The sequence below is a fragment of the Glycine soja genome, chromosome 3 (genome assembly GCF_004193775.1).
Source record: "Glycine soja cultivar W05 chromosome 3, ASM419377v2, whole genome shotgun sequence".
NCBI lineage: Eukaryota > Viridiplantae > Streptophyta > Magnoliopsida > Fabales > Fabaceae > Glycine > Glycine soja.
Window position 1 is genome coordinate 15,581,500 of NC_041004.1, and position 9,840 is coordinate 15,591,339.

Genomic DNA, 9,840 nt, shown 5'->3' on the forward strand with positions numbered 1-9,840 from the left:
AAATTCGTAAGTTTCCGTAACTTTACGAAAAAAGAATCACCAAAAAAAAGCAGAGGGGGTGTACTTAGTAAAAATGGGGGTGCAAATAGCACCCAGGCCCACTTGGGCCCTCCAGAATATTCCTCCAGAAGGCTGTTGCTTCTGGAGGAAGTAACCTGGCTCGCCTGAGCGAGCTGGGCGGCAACCACCTCCCCTATTTTGCTATAAATAGGGGAGGAAGTGAAGAAGAAAAGGGTTCAGCCCCTTAGGCACTTCTCTCTCTTTCGAATTTGCTTGGAAAAATTGTTTCCGTGAAGAAAATCTAAGCCGAGGCGCTTCCGAAACGTTTCCATAACGTTTTCCGTGAAGAATTTCGCGAAGGTTTCGACCGTTCTTCGACGTTCTTCATTCGTTCTTCATCGTTTTTCGATCTTCAACGGGTAAGTACCTCGAACCAAGCTTTTCGATTCATTCTATGTACCCGTAGTGGTCCACATTGTGTTTCGTGCATTTTTATTCTCGTTTTGTTTACTTTTTATACCCCCTCTTGACGTGCTTAAGCCATTTTACTTAAGTCATTTCTCGCTTAACCTAAAAATAAAATAAATTTCCACCGATCGTTTGAATTGTATTATTCGTTAACTTCGGTTAAAATGAATTCCGACCGTTCGGTCGTGCCGTAACCACGTTGGAAATAAAAAAAAAGGTAAAATGATAATATAATAATAAAAAAAAAAAACGTCTTTTAGTAAAATAAAGCGGAAAATCAATCGGACGTTTTCTCTTTGGGATTTCTCATTCTTAATTGAATTGACTAATAACTAAAGTGAAATTAAGGCTAAAATCAACTCGCCTAGTCAAGCTCGTCCATAAAAATAGGTTTTTGAAGTTTATCATTTCAATTTCTCACTAAGTAAAATGGATCATTTTCAAGGTCCAACGCCTTAAAATGATCACCTTTTAAGTAAAAAAAAATCACTTGATAAGAAAGAACTACGTAGGTCTGATTTCCTCATCGCAAATTGAGGAATACGTAGGAGCAAAGGGAAACACCCTTGTCGACCACAAAAAGAGAAAAATATAAAAAGGGTATAAAGGATATAGAGACATAAAAAGGGAACATAAAAAAAATCAAAGTAATGTTTGCACATTCGATTAAAGGCTGCCGTCCCTTGGGACGGACGTGTGGGGTGCTAATACCTTCCCCGTGCGTAAATACAACTCCCGAACCTTTCACTTAAAAGTTTGTAGATCGCGTCTTTTCCGGTTTTTCCGACGTTTTCCTCAAATAAACATTGGTGGCGACTCCGCGCGTATTCCTTTCGTGGAACACGCATCCCGCGAGTCACGCGTCGCCCTCCCGCCGAAGGGTAGGTTGCGACAGTTGGCGACTCCACTAGGGACTGTTTTTAGAGAGTTAGGCCATTTAATCTTGTGCAATGTTTTACCATGACGTATCCCTTTGTTAGTTTTCCTTCATTATATTCTTATGTGTATAAGCTCTGTATTGCTTTTAGTGCGCTTTAAAATGTATGCATGAGGTAAATATTTATTCATTTGATGCACACAAACACCAACACTATTTGCACACACTGTGAGTGAAAAAGGGCCCTATACCCGGGTTCGTGGGAACATAAGGAGTGGAGGTGAATCTGTGATCATGCTAGGTCTCCGACTTGCTTGATTATAGTGAACCCTCATCTAGAGCTTTTTTTCTTTGAAAACTTATTGTTGCTAGTAGTCCCTACTGCTACAATATGTTCTTCGAAAAGGATAATACCTCTAGAAACTATCAAAAGAGATATGACTACCTTGGGGGGTTATCACTAAAATGCCTAGTTAGTTCTCTCCCTTATAGGTCCCTTAAATAGGGGCACAGAGCGAATACGCTGCGTGCCATTTTTCACAACTGCCATGCATAAGTACCATATACCCTTTTGCTTATGTTCAGTGAATATTGTCATACTGTGTACATTCCCGCATTGTGTCTTTTGCATGGGCATCGCATATGGGTTCTGTCTTGATCCCTTCTGTAAACAAACCAACGGAGGGTCCGTGTCGCCTTCTTAAAAACGTACGTTGGGGCATTTTGCTACCCCTAGACGTCGTATCTAGGAAGGGGACAAATTCCCCGGACCCCCGCATTCCTAGATTGCATCTGTGTTATATGCATTCCTTCATGCATTCATCCATTCCACCCATGAGATATCAGAGTTTTGATTTGCACCAGCTTTTTGTCTCACTTTAGTAAGCATGGGGACAAATCAAACCGGCAAGAGGTTTTACCAAGTCAAGGTTAAAAGCCTAGATACCACCAGCATCAAGGAATTAGGGCGGTTGATGGAACCTCTCCAAATGCAAGCCTTCCGCAAGACTTACGGAAAGATCTTAGAGTTGACCTTAGCAGAGGTATCCATAGAAGCCATTGCATCACTCACCCAATACTACGACCAGCCTTTGAGATGCTTCACATTCGGAGACTTCCAATTAGTACCAACCATTGAAGAATTTGAGGAAATTCTAGGATGTCCTCTCGGGGGAAGAAAACCATATCTTTCATCCGGGTGTCTCCCCTCTTTGAGCAGAATTGCAACTGTGGTCAAGGATTCAGCAAGAGGTTTGGACAGCATAAAAAAGACTCGGAACGGCATGGTGGGCCTACCACGGAGGTACCTAGAAGACAAGGCGAGAGGTATGGCCGATCAAGGAGATTGGGTCCCGTTTATGGATGTGTTAGCTTTGCTAATTTTTGGGGTCGTCCTCTTTCCAAACGTGGATGGTTTGGTGGACCTAGCAGCAATCGACGCTTTCCTTGCCTACCACCATAGCAAGGAAAGTCCGGTGGTAGCTGTCTTGGCAGATCTATTTGACACATTTGACCGAAGGTGCGAAAAGAGTAGCGCACGGATCATCTGTTGCTTGCCCGCCCTCTGTGTTTGGTTGGTTTCGCACTTGTTCCAACAAGACACAAGACATCCATGTCCGCTCCTGAGCCATCGCTCGTGTACTGAAAAGAGGAGAATAGATTGGGACCAGCTTTTGGCCGGGATAGGAGGTAGAACAATCAGTTGGTTCCCCCGATGGAAGGAAGGAAAAGAAGGAGTCCTTTTCTCATGTGGAGGATACCCAAACATTCCGCTGGTAGGAACGAGGGGTTGTATTAACTACAATCCCGCGCTCGCTATAAGACAACTAGGGTACCCCATGAGGGGAGCACCGACGGAAGAAAGCATGTCTCCTTTCCTTGTGAGGGATTTCGGCGCACAAAATTCTAAGTCTATACAAAGAATCCATAAGGCATGGGAAACCCCGTTAAGGAAAGATCAAGAACTTAGAGGCATTCGTAATGGCATCATTGGTGGGTACCACGAATGGCTGAAAGTTCATATACGAGGTTTAGATTGGCTCCCCAAGTTAAAAGTCGTCAGCGAAGAGAGTTTTGAAGCACCGGAAGAGGACGAAGAAGTCCAAGCTCTCAAAAGCGAGTTAGGAAAGGCGAAACTTGCCAAGGAGAAGTTCAAGTTGGCCGCTACACACGTTCGGAAGGAGTGTGCCGGGTTACGGGAAGAGAATGCGATTACCGCAAGAGCCCTTGAACAAGAGACCAAGAGGGCTCGCAAGGAAGAGTATGGCCGGAATAAATTTCGCGGAGCTCTATGGGGTAGCAATAGCGAACTCAAGTTGCGAAGGGAAGAAAGGGACCAGTCACGAGCACATAGCATGGTTCTGAAAGAGGAGTTAATTGCTTGTTCAAGGTCCAAAAGAAGCTTGTCTCAGCGTTTATGCGAGACGGAGACCAACATGCTAGCTATCATCGCCAAGTACCAAGAAGAGTTAGGTCTAGCCACGGCCCACGAGCATAGAATCGCGGACGAGTATGCTCAAGTATACGCGGAAAAAGAGGCTAGAGGAAGGGTGATCGACTCTTTACACCAAGAGGCAACCATGTGGATGGATCGGTTTGCTTTTACCTTGAACGGGAGTCAAGAACTTCCCCGCTTGTTAGCCAAGGCCAAGGCGATGGCAGACACCTACTCCGCCCCCGAAGAGATTCATGGGCTTCTCAGCTATTGTCAGCATATGATAGACTTAATGGCCCACATAATTAGAAATCGTTAGGAAACTTGTATGGTCTCTCAAACCTTGACTAGATACGACTTCCTTTTTGAAATAAAATGAGTTGGTCCCATGTTTCTACTCCAAAAAGCTTGTGCAAATCACTCCTACATTTCATCTCTAGCATGCATTTTCTTTCTTTACCCACTCCTCACGTTTGGTTTTTTGGGGAAAAACACCATAACTAAACGCGCCGCAAGGTATCCCTATCGCACCAGATCCAAATCTAGAACGATGGGTGATCAAGAGGAGACGCAGGAACAGATGAAAGCCGACATGTCGGCTCTGAAAGAACAAATGGCCTCCATGATGGAGGCCATGTTAAGTATGAAGCAGCTCATAGAGAAGAACGCGGCCACCGCCGCCGCTGTCAGTTCGGCTGCCGAAGCAGACCCGACTCTCTTGGCAACTGCGCACCATCCTCCCTCAAACATAGTAGGACGGGGAAGGGACACACTGGGGCATGATGGCAGCCCTCACCTGGGATACAACCGAGCGGCTTACCCTTATGGATTGCCGCCCAACTATTCACCACCCGTCTTGCAAGAAGATGCGGGCCACATTGCTTCTCCCGTCCTTGAAAGAGAGCCTCCTCAGCAGCCCGACGAAGTCCACAAAGACCCTCAAGACTATGCTCGAAGGGATGTCGAGTTCTATCCCCCGATCCCCGAAGGGCCGGCACCAGGCACGTTGCCTCAACCCAACATCGCGGCACCACCAATAGTTTTGTCCACGGAAGGGCCGCCTCCGGCAACTGAAGAAAGGAGGAAGCTCGATCTCCTTGAGGAAACATTGAGGGCCGTGGAAGGATTTGGGGATTATCCGTTCGCAGACATGACGGATCTTTGCTTAGTACCCAATGTTGTTATTCCCCCAAAGTTCAAAGTGCCGGACTTTGACAAGTATAAAGGGACGACTTGTCCCAAAAATCATCTCAAGATGTACTGCCGTAAGATGGGCGCCCATTCTAAAGATGAAAAGCTATTAATACACTTCTTTCAAGATAGCTTGGCCGGAGCCGCGGTAGTGTGGTACACTAATTTGGAAGCTTCCCGTATCCGTACTTGGAAGGATCTGATTACTGCCTTCCTAAGGCAGTATCAGTACAATTCTGATATGGCTCCCGACCGTACTCAACTGCAGAATATGTTCAAGAAAGAGGGTGAAACCTTTAAAGAATATGCGCAGCGATGGAGGGATTTGGCGGCACAAGTAGCTCCTCCCATGGTTGAGAGAGAGATGATTACCATGATGGTAGACACTCTGCCAGTGTTCTACTATGAGAAGCTAGTAGGTTACATGCCGTCCAGCTTTGCGGATCTAGTGTTCGCCGGGGAAAGAATCGAGGTAGGATTGAAAAGAGGAAAGTTTGATTACGTTTCCTCCGCAAATGCGAATGCCAAAAGAATCGGGGCAACAGGGGCAAAAAGGAAGGAAGGAGATACCCATGTCGTCTCTTCAACACCCGCGTGGGTCAAACCCCAGCAAACACCTCATGGTACCCATCAGTACGCGCAACATCACCCAAGCTTCTCGGCTCATACTGGGAACGCCTCTAGTTCAACACCCGTGCAGCCTAAGGCACCCACCCAGAGGGAAGCTCCCCAAGTTCCAACTCCGAACACGACTCGACCGGCTGGTAATTCCAACACGACAAGGAACTTCCCTCCGAGGCCATTTCCGGAATTCACCCCACTCCCAATGACGTACGAAGATCTTTTGCCATCCCTCATCGCCAATCATTTGGCCGTGGTAACTCCCGGAAGGGTTCTCGAACCCCCTTTCCCGAAGTGGTATGACCCTAACGCGACCTGCAAGTACCATGGGGGTGTCCCAGGGCATTCCGTTGAAAAATGCTTGGCCCTTAAATACAAGGTCCAACATTTAATGGATGCTGGATGGCTGACTTTCCAAGAGGATCGGCCCAATGTGAGAACCAACCCGCTCGCCAATCATGGAGGGGGAGCGGTTAATGCAGTTGAGTCCGATAGGCCGCACAGGTCTAAACCTTTAAGGGATGTGGCAACCCCTAGGAGGTTTATCTTTGAGGCCCTACAAAAAGGAGGTGTGATTCCCCATAGTGGGTGTAAGGAGGATTCCTGTCTGCTACACTCCGGCGAGCTGCATGACATGGAGACGTGTTTGGGAGTAGAGGAATTGTTACAGCGGATGATAGATCAAGGTCGACTGGAAGTCGGCATTGAAGGAAAAGAAGAGCAGCATATATGCATGCAATCTACGGAGGGGAGCGGTATTGCGAAGCCCAAACCCTTGGTGATATACTTCACTAAAAGTGCGGCTTCGCAAAAGCCTGGACACCCCTTAGTAGCCAAACCTGTTCCTTTCCTGTACCAAAATAGCCACGCGGTCCCGTGGAGATATACACCTCCGAGGGAGAAGGAAGAAGAAGCCACTGACGTCAGCTCGCTGTCAGCTAAAGTAACAAATATCACGGGACTGAGTGGTGTGACCCGTAGTGGCCGTGTGTTCGCGCCTCCGGACCTACCAGTCCAACCCGCGGACGTCAAGGGAAAAGGAAAAGTGGTGGAGGAACAAGATGGCGAAGCACCCCACGCTTCGAATAAAGATATTCCGGCAAAGGGCCCCCCGGAGAAAAAGGATGGTAAAAAGGAGGTGTCGCTAGAGGAAGCCAGCGAGTTCCTTCGAATAATTCAGCAGAGCGAATTCAAGGTTATCGAACAGCTCAACAAAACCCCGGCCAGGGTCTCGCTGTTGGAGTTACTTATGAGCTCCGAGCCTCGTCGGGCTCTGCTAGTAAAAGTTCTGAACGAGGCTCATGTGGCCCAAGATATCTTGGTAGAAGGTTTCGGAGGGCTGGTCAACAATATCACTGCCAACAACTATCTTGCCTTCGCCGAAGAAGAAATCCCCGCCGAGGGGAGAGGGCATAATAAGGCTTTACACGTATCAGTCAAGTGTATGGACCATATCGTAGCCAAGGTACTCATCGATAATGGTTCCAGTTTAAACGTGATGCCTAAGAGCACTTTGGAGAAGTTACCATTCAATGCTTCCCACTTAAAACCAAGTTCAATGGTGGTTCGTGCCTTCGACGGCACTCGCCGAGAGGTTAGGGGAGAGATCGATCTCCCAGTACAAATAGGCCCTCACACATGTCAAGTCACCTTCCAAATAATGGATATTAATCCCCCTTACAGCTGTCTGTTGGGGCGCCCGTGGATCCACTCAGTGGGAGTTGTGCCTTCTACACTCCACCAAAAGCTGAAATTCGTAGTGGAGGGGCACTTGGTCATCGTGTCAGGCGAGGAAGACATCTTGGTAAGCTGCCCATCCTCCATGCCTTATGTGGAAGCCGCAGAAGAATCGTTAGAAACTGCTTTCCAGTCTTTTGAGGTGGTCAGCATTTCCTCCGTGGACTCCCTCTTTGGGCAGCCTTGTCTGTCCGATGCAGCGGTAATGATGGCCCGAGTTATGTTGGGGAACGGTTATGAACCCGGGATGGGTTTAGGCAAAGACAACGGCGGCATAACTAGCCTGATAAATACCCAAGGAAATCGTGGGAAGTATGGTTTAGGCTATAAGCCCACTCAGGCGGACATGAAAAGAAGCATCGCGGGAAGGAAGAACAGTGGTCAAAGCTCGCGTTGGAGACAAGAAAGTGAAGGAAGCCTGCCCTGCCACATAAGTAGAAGCTTTATAAGCGCGGGTCTGGGAGACAAAGGTCAAGTGTTCGCGATATGCGAAGATGATGTTCCGAGTACTTTGGATTTGGTACGACCATGCCCTCCTGATTTCCAGCTGGGAAATTGGCGAGTGGAAGAACGCCCCGGCATTTACGCAACGAGCATAATGTAAACCTTTACGGTTTTAAAAGCTCTATAGTTGGGCCTAGGCTTTAGAGTTTTTCCTTTGTTAAGGCTTTGTGTCTTTTGTTTTTGAATTTATAATACAAGGATCTTTCTTCATCTGTTCCTATGTCTCTACCCATTCTCATTCATTTGCATGTTTACTTCTTTTTCTGAAACGACAGATCCGATGACGAGTCCCCCGAAGGTACTAATACCTGGGACCCGCCTATCGACTTCGAGCAAGAAATGAATCAAACGGAAGATGAAGGAAACGAGGATGTGGGACTTCCCCCAGAACTAGAAAGAATGGTCGCCCATGAGGACCAAGAAACGGGGCCTCATCAAGAAGAAACAGAGCTAGTAGACTTAGGAATTGGCAGTGGCAAGAGGGAAGTAAAGATAGGTACAGGTATTACCGCACCTATCCGTGAAGAATTTATAATCCTGCTAAAAGACTACCAAGACATCTTTGCTTGGTCATACCAAGATATGCCCGGTTTGAGTTCTGACATTGTACAGCACCGATTACCTCTAAATCCCGAGTGTTCCCCGGTAAAACAGAAACTGAGAAGGATGAAGCCCGAAACCTCCTTGAAAATAAAAGAAAAAGTGAAGAAGCAATTTGACGCTGGATTTCTGGCCGTCGCTCGGTATCCAGAATGGGTTGCCAACATCGTACCAATGCCTAAGAAAGATGGGAAAGTACGGATGTGTGTGGATTATTGGGACCTGAATCGGGCTAGTCCCAAGGACAATTTTCCTTTACCACACATCGATATCCTCGTGGATAACACGGCCAATTTCGCTTTATTTTCCTTCATGGACGGTTTCTCTGGTTACAATCAGATAAAGATGGCGCCCGAGGATATGGAAAAGACTACTTTTGTCACCCTGTGGGGGACGTTCTGTTACAAAGTGATGTCCTTTGGACTCAAGAATGTCGGGGCAACTTATCAACGGGCCATGGTAGCTTTGTTCCATGATATGATGCATCAAGAGATCGAGGTCTACGTGGACGACATAATTGCTAAGTCTAAATCCGAGGAAGAACACCTTGTCAACCTGCGGAAGTTGTTCGAAAGGCTTAAGAAATATCAATTAAGGTTGAACCCCGCTAAGTGTACCTTTGGGGTCAAATCAGGGAAATTGCTTGGTTTCATTGTAAGCCAGAAAGGGATAGAGGTAGACCCCGAAAAAGTGAAGGCTATCCTTGAGATGCCAGAACCTCGTACAGAGAGGCAAGTCCGAGGTTTCCTGGGGCGCTTGAATTATATTGCCAGATTCATATCGCAGCTCACCGCCATTTGTGAGCCGTTGTTCAAGCTCTTGCGCAAAAACCAAACTGATCGCTGGAATGAGGATTGCCAAGAGGCTTTTGGAAGAATCAAAAAGTGCCTAATGAATCCTCCCGTGCTTATGCCACTAGTACCTGGAAGGCCTCTCATTTTGTACATGACAATCTTGGACGAGTCAATGGGGTGTATGCTGGGGCAACATGACGAATCCGGGAAGAAAGAGCGCGCTGTTTACTACCTAAGTAAGAAGTTCACGACCTGTGAGATGAATTATTCCTTGCTCGAAAGAACATGTTATGCTTTAGTATGGGCATCCCATCGCCTAAGGCAGTACATGCTGAGCCATACTACCTGGTTGATATCCAAAATGAACCCGGTTAAGTACATCTTTGAAAAGCCAGCTCTCACGGGACGAATCGCCCGGTGGCAAGTCCTGCTATCTGAGTTTGATATAGTCTACGTCACCCAAAAGGCGATAAAAGGAAGCGCTTTAGCAGATTATTTGGCTCAACAGCCTCTTAACGACTACCAGCCCATGCATCCTGAATTCCCGGATGAGGACATCATGGCCTTGTTCGAGGAAAAATTGGACGAAGATCGGGACAAATGGACTGTATGGT